At 37.4% G+C, this 15,867-nt stretch overlaps 1 pseudogene; it reads left to right on the plus strand.

Moving 5' to 3' along the window:
* The first annotated feature begins 14,227 nt into the window (after positions 1–14,227).
* Positions 14,228–15,867, plus strand: part of LOC131078447 (probable LRR receptor-like serine/threonine-protein kinase At1g56130) — a 59,797-nt pseudogene continuing 58,157 nt past the window's right edge.

A 15,867-nucleotide genomic window follows, 5' to 3' on the forward strand; every position in this document is an offset into this window, starting at 1 on the left:
TATAGAGGCTGAGACTGTAGCCATGGCAGAGGAGGAGTGGAGAGCACGAGCACAGACTGGAGATTCAGAGGCAGATAGTGACATGGATGTTCGTGATGTTGGTGAGCATGGCATGGTGTCATGGGGAGCGGCTATGGCAGTCGAATCATCTAGGACCTACCTTAGACCCCTTCGCAAGGGGTCGGGGCCGGAGGGTGCAGGCTCCTCTGAGCCATAGACTTCTAGTTGTATTTACCTTTGGTATTTGTATGAAACATTTGATGATGATCATATAATGACATGGATTTTTTATTCCATGAGTTTTGTAATATTGTATACATTTGACAATATTTATATATCTATGTTTGTTATTTTCTTCAGCTACAATTTGCATTTATGCTTATGTGATTGATGTATACTTGTGTATGTAATCAAATGAGCCGAGTTTGATGATGTTATTGTGTCTTTAAGGTGTATTCAATAAAGGGTGTTTGAAACAAGTTTTAAATATTTAAAAATCTATAAATTTCTTGAGTTTTTCAGTTTCCCGAGTCCAGCCGAGTCTAGAGATGAGTCTGACGCCGAGTCCGAGCCGAGTCCGAGTCCCGTTTCTTTGGTTGTGATTGCCATTTTTGATACTAATTTTGCCAAGATAGTGGAGGAGATCATCAATGTAAGTTTTGAAACTTTAACTGATGATTTATTATTTAATTTTCTAATATTTCAATCTGCTAATTTTGTTAGATTTTTTATATCTAGGTGTCGGAACTGTTGGTGAGGGTGCTACGAATGGTGGATGGGGATCATAACTCCATGGGGTATCTATACGAGGCCATGGATAAGGCCAAAGAGGCGATTCAACACTTGTATGGGTCAAACAAGACCAAGTATGAACCCATATGGCGCATAATTGATCGGAGGTGGAACCATCAACACCACCAACATATTCATGCTGCTGCCTACTTCTTGAATCCCAAGTTTTTTTACTCTCCGAGTTTCAGAGCAGATGGAGAGGTTAAAATTGGCCTTAACACATGCATTCGGAGATTAGTTGATGATGAGATCGTTCGAGACCTGATACTTGATGAGTTGCAGAGCTATAAGAAGGCCTTAGGGGAATTGTTTTCTTCACCTGATTGCAAACGTAGGAGAGCCACCTTACGAAAAGGTTAAAAAAAACATATGTTTAATTTTTACCATTTATTTCTCTCTTTAAGATTATTGAAATCTTTACAAGTTATAAATCACATTTTGTATCCTTGCAGATTTGTGGTGGGAAGATTATGGTGCCACAACACCTAATCTTCAAATGCTTGCCATTCGCATATTATCACAGCCTTGTAGTGCTTCTGGTTGTGAGCGCAACTGGAGTGTTTTTGAGAACATCCACACAAAAAAGCGCAATAGGTTGACTCAACAACGCTTGAATGATCTTGTCTATGTGTGGTACAACATTCAATTACATGAGAAGAAGGTGCTAGGGCAAGATTCACATGAAGCACTTGACTTGGATGACATTGATCCATATGCAGCAGAATGGGTTGCTTCTCCTGATGATGTTGATAATGATTTGGATCCATTCCTTACTAATGAGCAGCTGAGTGAGTTGGAGAGGGCAGGAGAGGAATGGGATGCGGAAGTGGCAGCACGTGAGGAGGAGCAGGAGGTTGATCATGCAGCAGAGGCACCTGTTAGTGTTGAGGATGTTGCCACTACTTCAGCACCACCCACCCAGTGGCCACAATCTGTTTTGAGCTTTAGTCGTAGACGCAATTTATGATTTCTTATTTTCATTGATACCAAACTTTGAACTTGATATGTAATCAGAATTTCAGAGGTTCTTGTTTTGTGGTCTATGACTCTATGAGTCTGTCACTATGATACGTTGATATGTATTGAACTCTTATTCATATGTTGCACTTGGTTTTTGGTTTATGCTATGATACTTGCATTTGTTGCTATGTATTACCAAAAAAATTTGATTTATATATCATGGAAATCATATATGTTATACAAATTTGGTGTAAATGTGTGTTTTTGAATTATATATAAAAAAAAAATGTATTTTCAAATGTTCGATAAAGTTGTCGAGTTTTGCCGAGTTTTTCACCGAGTTTTGGCGAGTCTCGAGTTTTAAAATTTTTTTGGCCTTGTCGAGTTATTGCAAAATCCAAGTTTTTCAAGCTTGGCTAGGCGAGACTCCTCTTGAATACAATCTGATTGGAGGCAATCGAAGGAAGGGAATTCAACTATTCCACTTATGCTTTGAATGAAGGGATCCCAAGGTTCGGGAAGACCATTCAACGCAATCATGACAATATCTTTGTCCACAACCTCGCTTTCAATGGCACTGAGTTGGTCCTTCAATTCTCAAAATCTTCAAGAAGAAGGACATGACTGAATCTCCTTTGCACATTTTGACTTGGAGAAGTTGTTGCCTTAGTGTGAGTGTTTGGCTGATGTTGTTGATCTCATATATCCCTTCTAGGTTTTTGAACATCTCTCGAGCTATCTTCAATTTGGAGATGACTGAAACAAGATGATCCTTCATGGAATCAATAAGGAACTTCTTTGCTTTGAGGGCATTCTTCTTGAACTGCTTTAACTCTTCCGGATCCGAAGGTTCAGTTAGATCCGTATCTTCCACAAACTGTAACAGCTCTAATTCTTCAAGGGCAACGAGGACACGAACCTTCCATGATGTGAAATTTAGAGCACCTTCAAGTCTATCCTCTACTTTCAGACCTGTAGCCATCTTGCAAAACTAAAACAGCAAACTAAAAGTGAAGAGCAACTAATAATCTGATTATTTAATGAACCTAAAGCTCTGATACCATGTTAATTTTAAGTGCTCAAATGTTAGACAAACCAATTAACTGTAATCAGATTGTGAATAAACCGTAATAGTAATGAAACACAAGACACAAGACACCAATACCTTGGGAAAACCTCCCTCTTGGAGGTGAAAAACCCAGCCTTAAACTATGAAATGTATTATCTCAATGGTATGCAATTACAACATAACAGACTTATCTTTGATTGCTATCCAAACAACAAGTTGGCAAGATGATAGAGGATGCAGCCCTAACCAGTAGTAGATGACCAAAGGAGCAGATCAGCAAAAGATGACTCCAATAGGCTGGAGCAAAATCATAGACGATCTTGACAACTTCGCTCAACAATGTCCTTGAAGTTCGCCAAAGTGTAGCACAACAAATTTGCTAAGTGTAGAAGAGTAGATCGCTAAGTGTAGAGGAGCAGATCGCTAATTGTAGAAGAGCAGATCACATTGGTATATCAAAAATGAATGTGTTTGACTTCATCTTGAAGTTGATTATATATATCCTCCTTTTGGCGGTAGACATCCTTAGGTGAAAGATCCCTGATGGATCTCTTTTACCAATCTGCTGTAATTTTTATTTATTTAAATTGATTTTTCCTGCTTATTAATATTTTCTTTCAGAAATAGACAGAAGTTGCAGAAGGGTTGAATTCTTTTTGTATTTTGATGATTTTTCAACAAGTAAATAATGAAGTACAAGTACATGAACAAAGTACTGAAAATGAAGTTCATATACAGCCAAAACAAATTCGATTCAAGGCAGATTTCTGAATATAAAATCAAATATTTGACCAGATGAAGATTTCCAATAATTTCAGGAAGATTACAATCAGGAATAATTCCAACCTGGATGCTGAAAGAGTAACATAACTAGGAATGAAGTTGTGGCAAGATTCCAGCCCTCCAAGTGCTGCACGTGGGAAGGAAAGTGGCTGCCAGGTACAGCCGTACGGCTGCCAAGTACACCCAACTGGTTAGAAACCCCAAACCCCACGCTGAACTCTGTCAGAATTGCTGAACCTCCAGAAAGAATGCCGTACAATCTCCAAGATGCTAATAGCTGCAAACAAATCCAAACCACTGTATTGGGGGCTACGTCCCAAACAGGCAAGGCATTGGGGTTGGCGTCCCAGATGCTGAAAAGCTCTTCCAGAGCCAAATCTCAAATCCAAGATGTAAAATGTGTAAAAGATAATAAGAATTAGGTCTCAACTTCCTTATAACACCTTCCCACTAAGCTCAAACCCTAAAAGTGACTCAATGGGGCGTTTAGGGTTAAAATGTTATATTTCTCATTTTAAGTTGTCAAGTGCATAGAAAATGACCTTTTTTCAAATATAAAGAAATCCGTTCACCGAAAGGATCTGAGTCAAAAGAGAAATATTTAGAAAAGTCCAAGACCTTTCCAACGAGCTATCACACCAAGGGATACGCATCCAGATGAGGCCAAAAACCCCTTATCACTCCAAAATGGCTATAAACATAGCCTTATTTAAATAATTAAACGCTAACTTAAGAAATATTTAAATATATTAAAAATATATCCCAAATAGCTCTAGAAGGCTCAAATGACTCCAAAAACCTGAAACGGAATTTGCCACCTGTCTGTGACTGAAGTCGGAAATCATGGATCAACTGGCAGTCTCATCCCTAAAATCTAGGGATGCTCCTAGAAACAAGGAAACACACCCAAATCTCCTGAAACTGAAACCATCTAAAAGGTCATGAATAACCTCACGACTGGCAACTGTCACGACCTCCTAAAATTTAGGGATACCCCCTAAAATCTAGGAACTGCTCCAAACTGGCTCCAAACTGCCTGTAAAGCCAAAATCCAATCACTATATGCACTGAATGAGTCCCAATCAACCTCTGCTAGCCTACGAGACTCCAATGATAGGCCAACTCCTCCGTCTCCGATGTCCACTCTAGAAAGGGGACATGACAAGCCTCCCCTCTCAGAGTTGCTTGCCCACAAGCAACTGAAACACCAATCCTCCACCATCCCAAATAAGATGTAAACAAATCATTGCATGTAACTGCTGCTCATCTCTGATATAAACAACATGCAATGCCCCGGTTTGGAATGGTTCCTCAAAATGCTGAAGCACCTGTGCTGTCAAATCAACACTGTCTGGGTCCCAGAGCGAAGCATAGCTCCCGCTGAATACCTCAAGTGAGCAATGGAAAACTATATCATCTCCATAGATCAAATATCCATAAATGCCAAGACCACTAGTGTGTCTGTGATCACCAACATGCATAACATCCGTCATAATATCCAATGAATGCCAATCCATGGAAGACCCTCTGTGATCTGACCCCATCTGACACAAGTGACACACAACTGCCACACACTGTTGCTGATGTGCCGGAAGATCTAATGCCAACTCACTAGACAATATATAATACTGACTAAAATCATCACTGTCCAAGCTGGCATCTAAAAATATGTAATCACCAACTAGCAATGAAACAATCACCCTGTCTAAAGAATCAGGTGAAATTGCCACATCAACTGGCTCAAAGTACTCACTAGGAGTAACATCACATAACTCATCCACGCCAGCTATCTGATGACAATCAACCTGTGGATCAACTGTCGTCCCACTCTGCTCGATAAACTGAGATGGATAGTGGGTAAACTCCAGCTCCATCCTCGTGATATTCCGAACATACCGTCCAAGTGTCAACAACCATTGTACACCCACGACTACATCTATACATCTGAAGTGAAGCAACCCATGTAGGATCCACGAAAGGAAGGTACTACACATGTCTATACCATGATCCCACACAAACCACCTGTAGGACATAAACTGCTCCTGCTGCTCTCCTCTGATATAAGTGCCATATAATCTTAATATCTGGAGCAACATACTATAATCCCTATAAGACGCTGTATCAAATGAATCAACACCTGGATCCCAAATAAAACTAAATCCACATCCATCTGTCATGAAGAGACAATGATAGTAAGAGGCATCCTCGATACCGTGTCTCTCTATAGCCATTGTGAAACCATAAATACCACCAATCTTCAATGTTGAAATGGACCCATCAATAAGACAATTTCCAACAAGCAAAGTGTGATGGAAACCTCTCCAAAACCTTTGATCAGCGGCTGCAACTTGCCCAATTTCTCCACAAGTTAGTATGTCTTCATTGGAGGATGCCAAATAAATATATTGTTTAGCCATGCACCAAATATAGTCTCTTACACGCTGATCTTCATAGCCCACTATCACATCTAAGAAAACTGAGTCACCAATTAATAAGTACATCGCTGCCCTATCATATGAAAGAGGTGACAAGTCCACAAATGAATAGTAGATGTTTTTGTTCTGCAACATGGATAAACCTTCAGTGGCTGGTCCACTATGAATGCCACCTAACAACTCATAAACTTCACACCTAGTCTTCCCAACTTGAATGTTCTCAATGCAAGGTTTCAAATTTGACTCATTAGATGAAGGAAAATTGCTGATCAAACTCAGAAAATCAAACTGATTTCTATTTCCATTCAATATATCTTTGCTGTCCTTTTCTTCCCTTGGAAGAAATAAAGATCTAATGGATGATTCTCTTTGTATCCTTGCGTCATCTAACCGATTGTGACGCTCTTTGACTCTTTGGAGGTGGTGTCTTGCTTGGGCAGCAAGCGTTTTTGCTTGGGCAACTCTATGTAACCAATCTTCGTTCAACTTTTGGCAATGTTTTATATCAGCTGCCCCAAAGTACACAAAATCAGACTTATGGTGAGTTGTATTATTTGCATCAGCATAACCCATGCTTGTACCATAAGCACCCGCAAATGTAGAATGCAAATCTCTATTCTCTTCATGACCAAAGGCTGTCATATCTTGAGGAAGATAAGTTACGTCACTGCTGTTATGGACTTCAAAATTATGATCATACTGTGGTGACAAATCTTTGGATTCACTACACACCATTAAATTTCGACTTTCCTCATGGTCTTCCCAATTGAGAAGAGGAAGTAGTGTGACAAATGAATCCAAACTTACGCTGTCCATTTCAACCTCATGTTCTTCATCAATTGCTGATTCAAAATCAGTCTTTGGGCAATTTGAAAACTCATCAAACCTCTCATGAATGTCTTGTGTATTGCTTGAAGTTACAAACTCTTCCTTCACATCTTCCACCAAAAATGATGGGACAGCGTTGTAACCAACCAAAGAGGCACCAATTGGATCTACATGTCTCTCAAAATCTTCAAATAGTTTCCTACCAATCTCACTGGTAAACATCATATCTGCTCCTCTTCCTTTGCTTCCCTTGCTCTCAATTGACTCTTGTTTTGTTCTTGGTTGATGACGTGGACTTGAAAACATCAAGTCATCTTCAACTGGTACACCCATGAATTGTGTGAAGGAAAGGTGGTCACATATCTTTTTAGGAAGAGAGCAATACTTATCATAGTTGTTCATAACTATATCATTGAATGTCTTGGCAGGAGACCTTCTCCTTGTACTTGTTGAAGGAGTTGTACCCTTAGACTGTCTGGAACTCCTTGAAGGTGTTTGTTCAAATTCTTTTCCTGCTTGTTTATTTCTAAACAACCCTGTCATGATGTCCAATTTGATTTTCAACCAAACTAAACTCAAATCTGAATTAGAACTCTTGATCTTCACCCAACAGGCTGGCAAGATCAAAGCTCTGATACCACTGAAAGATCCCTGATGGATCTCTTTTACCAATCTGCTGTAATTTTTATTTATTTAAATTGATTTTTCCTGCTTATTAATATTTTCTTTCAGAAATAGACAGAAGTTGCAGAAGGGTTGAATTCTTTTTGTATTTTGATGATTTTTCAACAAGTAAATAATGAAGTACAAGTACATGAACAAAGTACTGAAAATGAAGTTCATATACAGCCAAAACAAATTCGATTCAAGGCAGATTTCTGAATATAAAATCAAATATTTGACCAGATGAAGATTTCCAATAATTTCAGGAAGATTACAATCAGGAATAATTCCAACCTGGATGCTGAAAGAGTAACATAACTAGGAATGAAGTTGTGGCAAGATTCCAGCCCTCCAAGTGCTGCACGTGGGAAGGAAAGTGGCTGCCAGGTACAGCCGTACGGCTGCCAAGTACACCCAACTGGTTAGAAACCCCAAACCCCACGCTGAACTCTGTCAGAATTGCTGAACCTCCAGAAAGAATGCCGTACAATCTCCAAGATGCTAATAGCTGCAAACAAATCCAAACCACTGTATTGGGGGCTACGTCCCAAACAGGCAAGGCATTGGGGTTGGCGTCCCAGATGCTGAAAAGCTCTTCCAGAGCCAAATCTCAAATCCAAGATGTAAAATGTGTAAAAGATAATAAGAATTAGGTCTCAACTTCCTTATAACACCTTCCCACTAAGCTCAAACCCTAAAAGTGACTCAATGGGGCGTTTAGGGTTAAAATGTTATATTTCTCATTTTAAGTTGTCAAGTGCATAGAAAATGACCTTTTTTCAAATATAAAGAAATCCGTTCACCGAAAGGATCTGAGTCAAAAGAGAAATATTTAGAAAAGTCCAAGACCTTTCCAACGAGCTATCACACCAAGGGATACACATCCAGATGAGGCCAAAAACCCCTTATCACTCCAAAATGGCTATAAACATAGCCTTATTTAAATAATTAAATGCTAACTTAAGAAATATTTAAATATATTAAAAATATATCCCAAATAGCTCTAGAAGGCTCAAATGACTCCAAAAACCTGAAACGGAATTTGCCACCTGTCTGTGACTGAAGTCGGAAATCATGGATCAACTGGCAGTCTCATCCCTAAAATCTAGGGATGCTCCTAGAAACTAGGAAACACACCCAAATCTCCTGAAACTGAAACCATCTAAAAGGTCATGAATAACCTCACGACTGGCAACTGTCACGACCTCCTAAAATTTAGGGATACCCCCTAAAATCTAGGAACTGCTCCAAACTGGCTCCAAACTGCCTGTAAAGCCAAAATCCAATCACTATATGCACTGAAGAGTCCCAATCAACCTCTGCTAGCCTACGAGACTCCAATGATAGGCCAACTCCTCCGTCTCCGATGTCCACTCTAGAAAGGGGACATGACATTAGGTCGGCTTGCAACATTATTTATTTAATGTTATATTGTTATTGCATATTTCCTACGTTGGACATTTAGGTCCAGCCCAATGCCTTTGCACATTACATTTTGGGCCCAGCCCAATGATACATTGAATTGCCTTTCCCACGTTACATTTGGGTCCAGCCCAATAACAAGTACATTGAGATAATACATATATATTTGATTGTCATTTGACCACATCAAAGTTCGATAATTAGATATCCGAACTTAGCTAACATTTTCAACACTTGGAATGTCCCAAGAGACGTGTAAGGTTCCTTGTCAAATTTGACGTGAACCCCTGATCTTTTGCCTTAGACAATTTGACAAACACTTTGCCTGCAACCAGTATGCTTGCTGGTTTGGTGTTCCTGTTTGTATTGTTTTGGTTTTGTATGCTACAATTGATGTCTTTGAATGCTTCTAACAATGCAAGATTGACTACAATGACATAGAAATGATAAGCCAGTTGTTTTTTTTTAACTTTTCATATGCATATAACTACAGCTACTTGACAAATTATCAAATACTTGACATGCATCTATTCAACCCAATAAGAAGGTACAGCAAAAGACACTTACAGCTAATAGACATTTAGACAAACATGTGGCATGAAACCTTGTATCTCCTCCTTTAGATGCAAACCAAGTATAATGCTGATATACAACTGATCTTAATGCAATGCCAAGACTCTTGGCTTACAATCAAAGGGCGTTCCAATGGCTGATATAAAATGTGCACCTAGAGTAATATTGATGGTAGCGATCAGATTTATTCCTTTAGACAATAAAAATGCAAGTAATGAACCTAGAGTAATATGCTGTTATAAATCGATGGTGCCAAGGGAGACCTAGCAGCAATGAAGATGCCTCCGCAATGAAGAAATATGCTTAAGTCCCAAGGCGCTTTGACCTTAAGAAGACACGCCAGCCCTAGAAGAAGGTACGGCTCATCCTTGAGAAGATGTACGGCCCTGGATATGTGTGCCAGCAATTAATAAATCCAACCTTCAAGATTTATCTGCTCTTCGAAAGATTTACTCTTCAAACCCTTGAAATAAATTTCTGAAAACTTCACCAATGTGCTCTAATTTGGCCTCTTGATGAAACCAACCCTTGGCAATAATTCAGCTGGTATCTCACAGCCTCAAAATTGTACAAACACTGAAGAGTTTCCCTTCTCCAATGCTGAAATGTCGAAACCCTTGGTCTCAAGTTCATAGACAAACTTCATCGAAATGCTCAAGTGTTCAATGAAAAAATAACTCATTAAGGCCCTTTTATAACTTCTCCAATATGGCTCTATTTTCCCAAAAAGCATTTAATATTTCATTAATTCATTAAATGCCTCACCTAGACCATTTTTAATAAGTACAAAAATAATTAGAATATTAATCATTATTATTCACTTATAATTAATTATTATTAAAGTATAACTTTAATAATAATTAAATATCATAACTCCAATAATAATCATTATTTCTCAATTCTGCAAACACCATAGGGTAGCCCACTGTGTCCACTGTTCATCTGGATGCCTTACTAAAAATAGTAAGGGTCCCTCTCAATCATCCACTGACTTACTATAAATAGTAAGTGTGTGAAACTAAGTCAAATGAAGGCCAATTCTAAACCAAACTGAGTTCCGGAGAAGAGAACGCTCTGCCAACTGCCCACCAAGGCCCTCTAACCATCTTCTTTAGCCTACGAGGGCCAAAATAATAGGCTAAACTATCAAAAACAGGAACAAGCTAGGAGGGGACATCACAATATGACTGCCCTTTCATAGTGCCATAGCCATGTATCCACCTTTGCTTGACTAAAAACCCTTCTCTTTATAGAGTTTACCTGCTACTATCTTTTGGTGCTCATTTTCATGCATTTCACAAAAATGCCATGTCTTCTTTTGACTGTGATCTTGGCTATGACTGTCTTTTTAATCTCAAGGTTGTCTTTGCTGGGACTGTCATTACTCTCGACAATATGCTTCCATTATAACCATGATGTGAGATAGGATTGTCCTTAAGCTTCACTGTCACTTTGTATCCCTTGTTAGAAGTGTCTTCATGCAACTATCATATTACCTCTTCCTTGCAAAAATGATTTTCAATCACCTTCAAGACTGTGACAATTATAAGGGCTGAGTGATGGCTATCACTATCTTTGTATACCTGCCTCTACTGATTGTGCTTTTAGGCTTCCCTCATGTATAACCCACAGGGTTACAATGTCCTAAACCTCTATATTCTTTCATGCATATCCAATCTCTTGTAACTGTTCATGTCAGTCCTCTTTGTAAGGTCTAGCCTTAGATATAACTGCTCACTATTCCTATTAAAGGAGCCAATATGACTGTGTTTTACTTATTTCCTTGTATGCTGGTGTGTTCTTTCCACTATTGTCTCCTTAAGATTGCCCCTTTTCAGAATCTAGCTATCATTTGACTATCTCTTTTTCATGCTCATGAACTTGGTATTGAAGACTACACATTATCCTTAAATATGTCTTCAACACTAAATTTTTCTTTGCTATCTACTGTCAAATACCTTCATTCTTCATTATCTTCATGTTGATCTCTACTCTCTTTCATCTCTACTGCATTCGTCCTTGACAATGATTCTCATACTTTTGACCCATGTTCGGAATGCCATCTTCTTAACTATGCAAGGTATTTAGCTTTCATCATTATCACTATACATGGCTACTTGCCTAGGATTGTCTATTGTGTTTGACAAGGAAGAATGTTGTCGAACCCATGAGCTTGCCAAAATGTATTCTATTTGTATCTGTGCTTCTCTCAACCAAAAAACTGCGACCAAACCCTCTGTAAGGAATACTGCCATATTTGAAGACATACTGATATTTTCTTGATCTAGTCTCCCACTATAAGGATAATGGAAAAGAAGCTAATGTTCTTACAAGTTCCTTCTTATGACCTCTTCACCTTCCTTTTCAATATGACTAGGACACTACATACTCTTGATGACTATATTGTGGATCTAAGACAAACTATATAGCATTCCTATTTTCAAAACTCCATGGAGGAACCCAAGTAATATGCCTTACTGAAGAAGCTATCATGCTTTTATGACAATGTGAAACTCCAAGAGGTAAGATTGAAAACATAGACCTGGATACCCCCCTTCTTCCATGTGCATGGAGATGAGGATGACTAAGAAAACCTGCTTTAAAGCCCACAAACCTTTTGAGCTTCAACTGCTTCATCAAATCCCTAGCTGCCATTGAAGGAGAAATATGTTGAAAAGAAACAGTCAAAACCCTAGCTCGACCCTTGCCTCTTATTTTTGCCTCCTCTTTTGTGATAACAAGCATAATGGAGTACTTTTGGACGTAGGAAAAAACAAACTTTGACTCTTTGACCTATGAAACTTTTACATGGGGACATGGCATAAACCTCTTAAAGAAATAGAATAAACATGTAAATGTTCTCCTTTTTGACAAGCTTCAATCTCCAAAACAAACTAAGAAACTTTACAATTTAACCTTTTACAAGCTTTAGGAGCAAGACCAAGGCATGAAACTCTGATAAAAATTATGCTAAGGGCTATTTAGGCCACAAAGTATAAATAGTCTAACAATTACCACAAGTTGATCTACCTCTTGGTATGGCTGGTTCAAGTATGAGTCCATACAAATAAGGCAAGAGATCTAGCCACCTGAGATGTGTCATGATGCCATTTTGTAAAGACTAATAATTATCCTTTCCCAGGATGGCAACAAGATGAACAAAAAATCACATTATAACTCCTCAAAATGAAAAATAAGACCCAAATAATCTTAGTGCATGTAAAGTAGATCTAATGATGACATATCATGCAAACAGATCCTTTCCAAGTGCCAAAATGTTTAAGTAATTTACTAATTTGTGAAAACACAAATTTAAATAAAATATATCTGGGGTAGATTCTGGAGAAATTTCACATATGAATTTGAAGTGCTTTGAACCGCCTTTCCAATGCCGCAAGAATTGCAAAAATCCAAGATACTGGTTAAAATATATGAGCTCGCAAGAAAAAATGGAAGATCTGACTTTGACTGAATATAATAGAAATTTGATGCTGAATTTGAAGATGAAACCACAATCATTGGAAAGTGTTTAGAACCATCTTTTTGATGATATCTTGTTTGACCAATTTGAAAACCGTGCGCAAAAGTTATGGAAAAAAGAAAAATAGGCTAAATTTAGCGAGCCGACAACTAGTGAACACGGTAGTCCTTGCGACTTAATTTTTACAAACTTTACTCATTGCATAATCTAACAAATACCTAGATAGTTTTTCGAGACTGAGAACAAAACCCATAAATCTTTTTTCTCAAAAATTTACAAAGAAAAAATTATGGCTGAATCTTGGTTTCTTTTGCCATTTTCTTGCTATATTGTTTTTTTGTTTTTTGTTTTTTATTTTCTCTCAAATTTTGACATATTTTGGAAAACTAAGAGTGACACAGATGGTTTTTTGTGGCTATGAAGAAACCTAGAAATTGTTTTTCTCCTAGATGATTTGATTTTTCTCCTCAAGATTGGATCTCTCAGAAAACAAACATGAATTTAGCAGATTTGGAGCTTTGATACCATGTTGGAGTTGATAGCTAACCCCACAGCTCCCAACAATCACCTCCAACCAAAACACCTATCACATCTGAAGAGAAAACGCAATGATTGATGCTATGCAACCTTGAGAGAGAGATTGATCCAAGAAAGCACGCAAGATATGCCTATATTGATTGATTACATAAACCTAGATTACAATGAATGCTTATAAAAGCATAAAGATGAAACCCTTGATGCAAATCTTAAAGAAAGATTAAAAGGGAGCTTGACAAGTGCTAAATAAAGCTCAATCTAAATATAAAAAGGAACTATGTTTAGATTAAGTGAATAAAGTAATAAAGGACCTAATTATATAAATAATTAGATAACGTCCTAATTACTCCACATAGGAAGTCATGGCTTGTAAGACGGATATACCATAACTTGATTGTAGAGTTGTAGACTTAACCAAACTAATGTTGATATGATTATTTTCTAATGGAACTATTTTAAAAAATGTAGTCAATAAAAATATAATTGTCAAGTCTTTTCTGTAAAATTTGTGCTCAAGGTTGAAACTTGATCGATGAAAACATCCCACTCATACATTTTAAGAAAAAATGTCTTTTATCATTAACTTATTTTGTCTACCATATTCTAGCAGGAGTTTCTTGATCATGTGGTAAATGCTATTCAACTATAAGAATAATCATTATTCTTGTTGACTGGACAGGTATATTGATAGTGCTGGAGTAACTGGAGAGATTCCAAGCAATTTCAGAAATCTACAGAAATTGAAGATAGTGTGAGATTCTGCAATAAATCTTCATAGCCCGTGTTCTTATGTTAGACTGACAGACTTCATAATGTGTTCCACCTATTGGGAGGATAGGCATCCTTATTTTTGTTTTGGCTTGCAGATGGGCATTTAACATTCTAATTTCAGGTGCAATACCTAATTTCATTGGAAACTGGACTGATCTGAATGATTTGTAAGATACTTTTACACAATTTAGAATTTATGGTTTCAAGTTGATGTAGTTTATTTGAAAATTAGTCCAATGTGTCAGTCCACTATACAGTCATTGGTAGATACCTTCATTTAATATATGTATTTGCATGCACATGTGTGTTCACAACAGTCTAGTTTTAATCACATATCACATCAAATTGACCTTGTAACCTCTATTGCAATAGGAGAGAAGTATAGCCCTGATGTTGCAAGGAAAAATCGCTATTGTATGATACATATATAAAATGGCACATGCATAAAAAGGAAGAGGGGTGTATATATGCATCTGTTGGTGTGTGATTGATGTGCCAACTTCATCAGCATTTGTTCATAGATTGTAGAGCTTTCCTTGACTTATTTTTTTGCACAGTAACTGTGGACTTTGTTCTCTACTATGTGATCCAACTAATCAATTACTGTAATATACAACTGGTAGAGGATGGGAAAAACTTTTAAGTACCATGTTTTCTGTTTTACTTGTGCATATGCCATAACCTGAAAACATATTATTCTTAATATAAATTACATAGTACAAACATACCTTGTACAGGCATAACTATGACTGTTTGAAGACAAGATTTCTTGGTGGTGGTTCTTGAATCTAGCCCAAGGGACTTTAAATTTATCAGCTGCTTACATTGATAAAATATTTTTTATGAAAGTATTAGCAATTCAAAATGGTGGTTTGTTAGTACGCCTAGCATTTTGTTTGCATCTTTGAAAACCTAACTAAAATTTCTATTGTTAATATAATTTAGAGCCTTTAGTTTATGGGAGAACTAGATTGTAGATTGATTTCTTGACAAAGAGATAGAAATATAACTGAATGGCATTCTTACATTATACTGATGATTGTGCTTTGAAATGAGGGCTTCCTACAAGAGGAAATAATTTGTGGATTTTTGACCAGGGTATATTAGTGGTGTTGAAATTTTCTCTCTTCTTGCCTACTATTTTGATGCCCAGTCTTTTTCTATTCTATAGATTTTGTTATATATGTTGACCAATTAGTTATGCAGGAGGATTCGAGGAACTGCACTCGAGGGTCCAATTCCTCCAAGCTTCTCCAACTTATTCTCATTGACAACTCTGCATGTGTTAGATCACTTAATTTTTGGTGGTTGGGTTCATCCTGTCTTTATTTACTTGATATTCAAATGCAAGAAGTAAATAAAATCATAATTGGACTCATACCTCCATCTTTTGAGCCATTTGGTGGATTTTTATTCTAGCAGGAGAATAAGTGACTTAACTTCAGGTGTCACATCATTGACATTCTTACAAGGCTTGAAACAATTAACTCAACTGTAAGTAAAATTACTTGCACCTAAATGGAAAGTCATGTGTTTTATTATTTGTTTATTAC

Source organism: Cryptomeria japonica, chromosome 11 (genome assembly GCF_030272615.1).
Source record: "Cryptomeria japonica chromosome 11, Sugi_1.0, whole genome shotgun sequence".
Classification (NCBI taxonomy): Eukaryota; Viridiplantae; Streptophyta; class Pinopsida; order Cupressales; family Cupressaceae; genus Cryptomeria; species Cryptomeria japonica.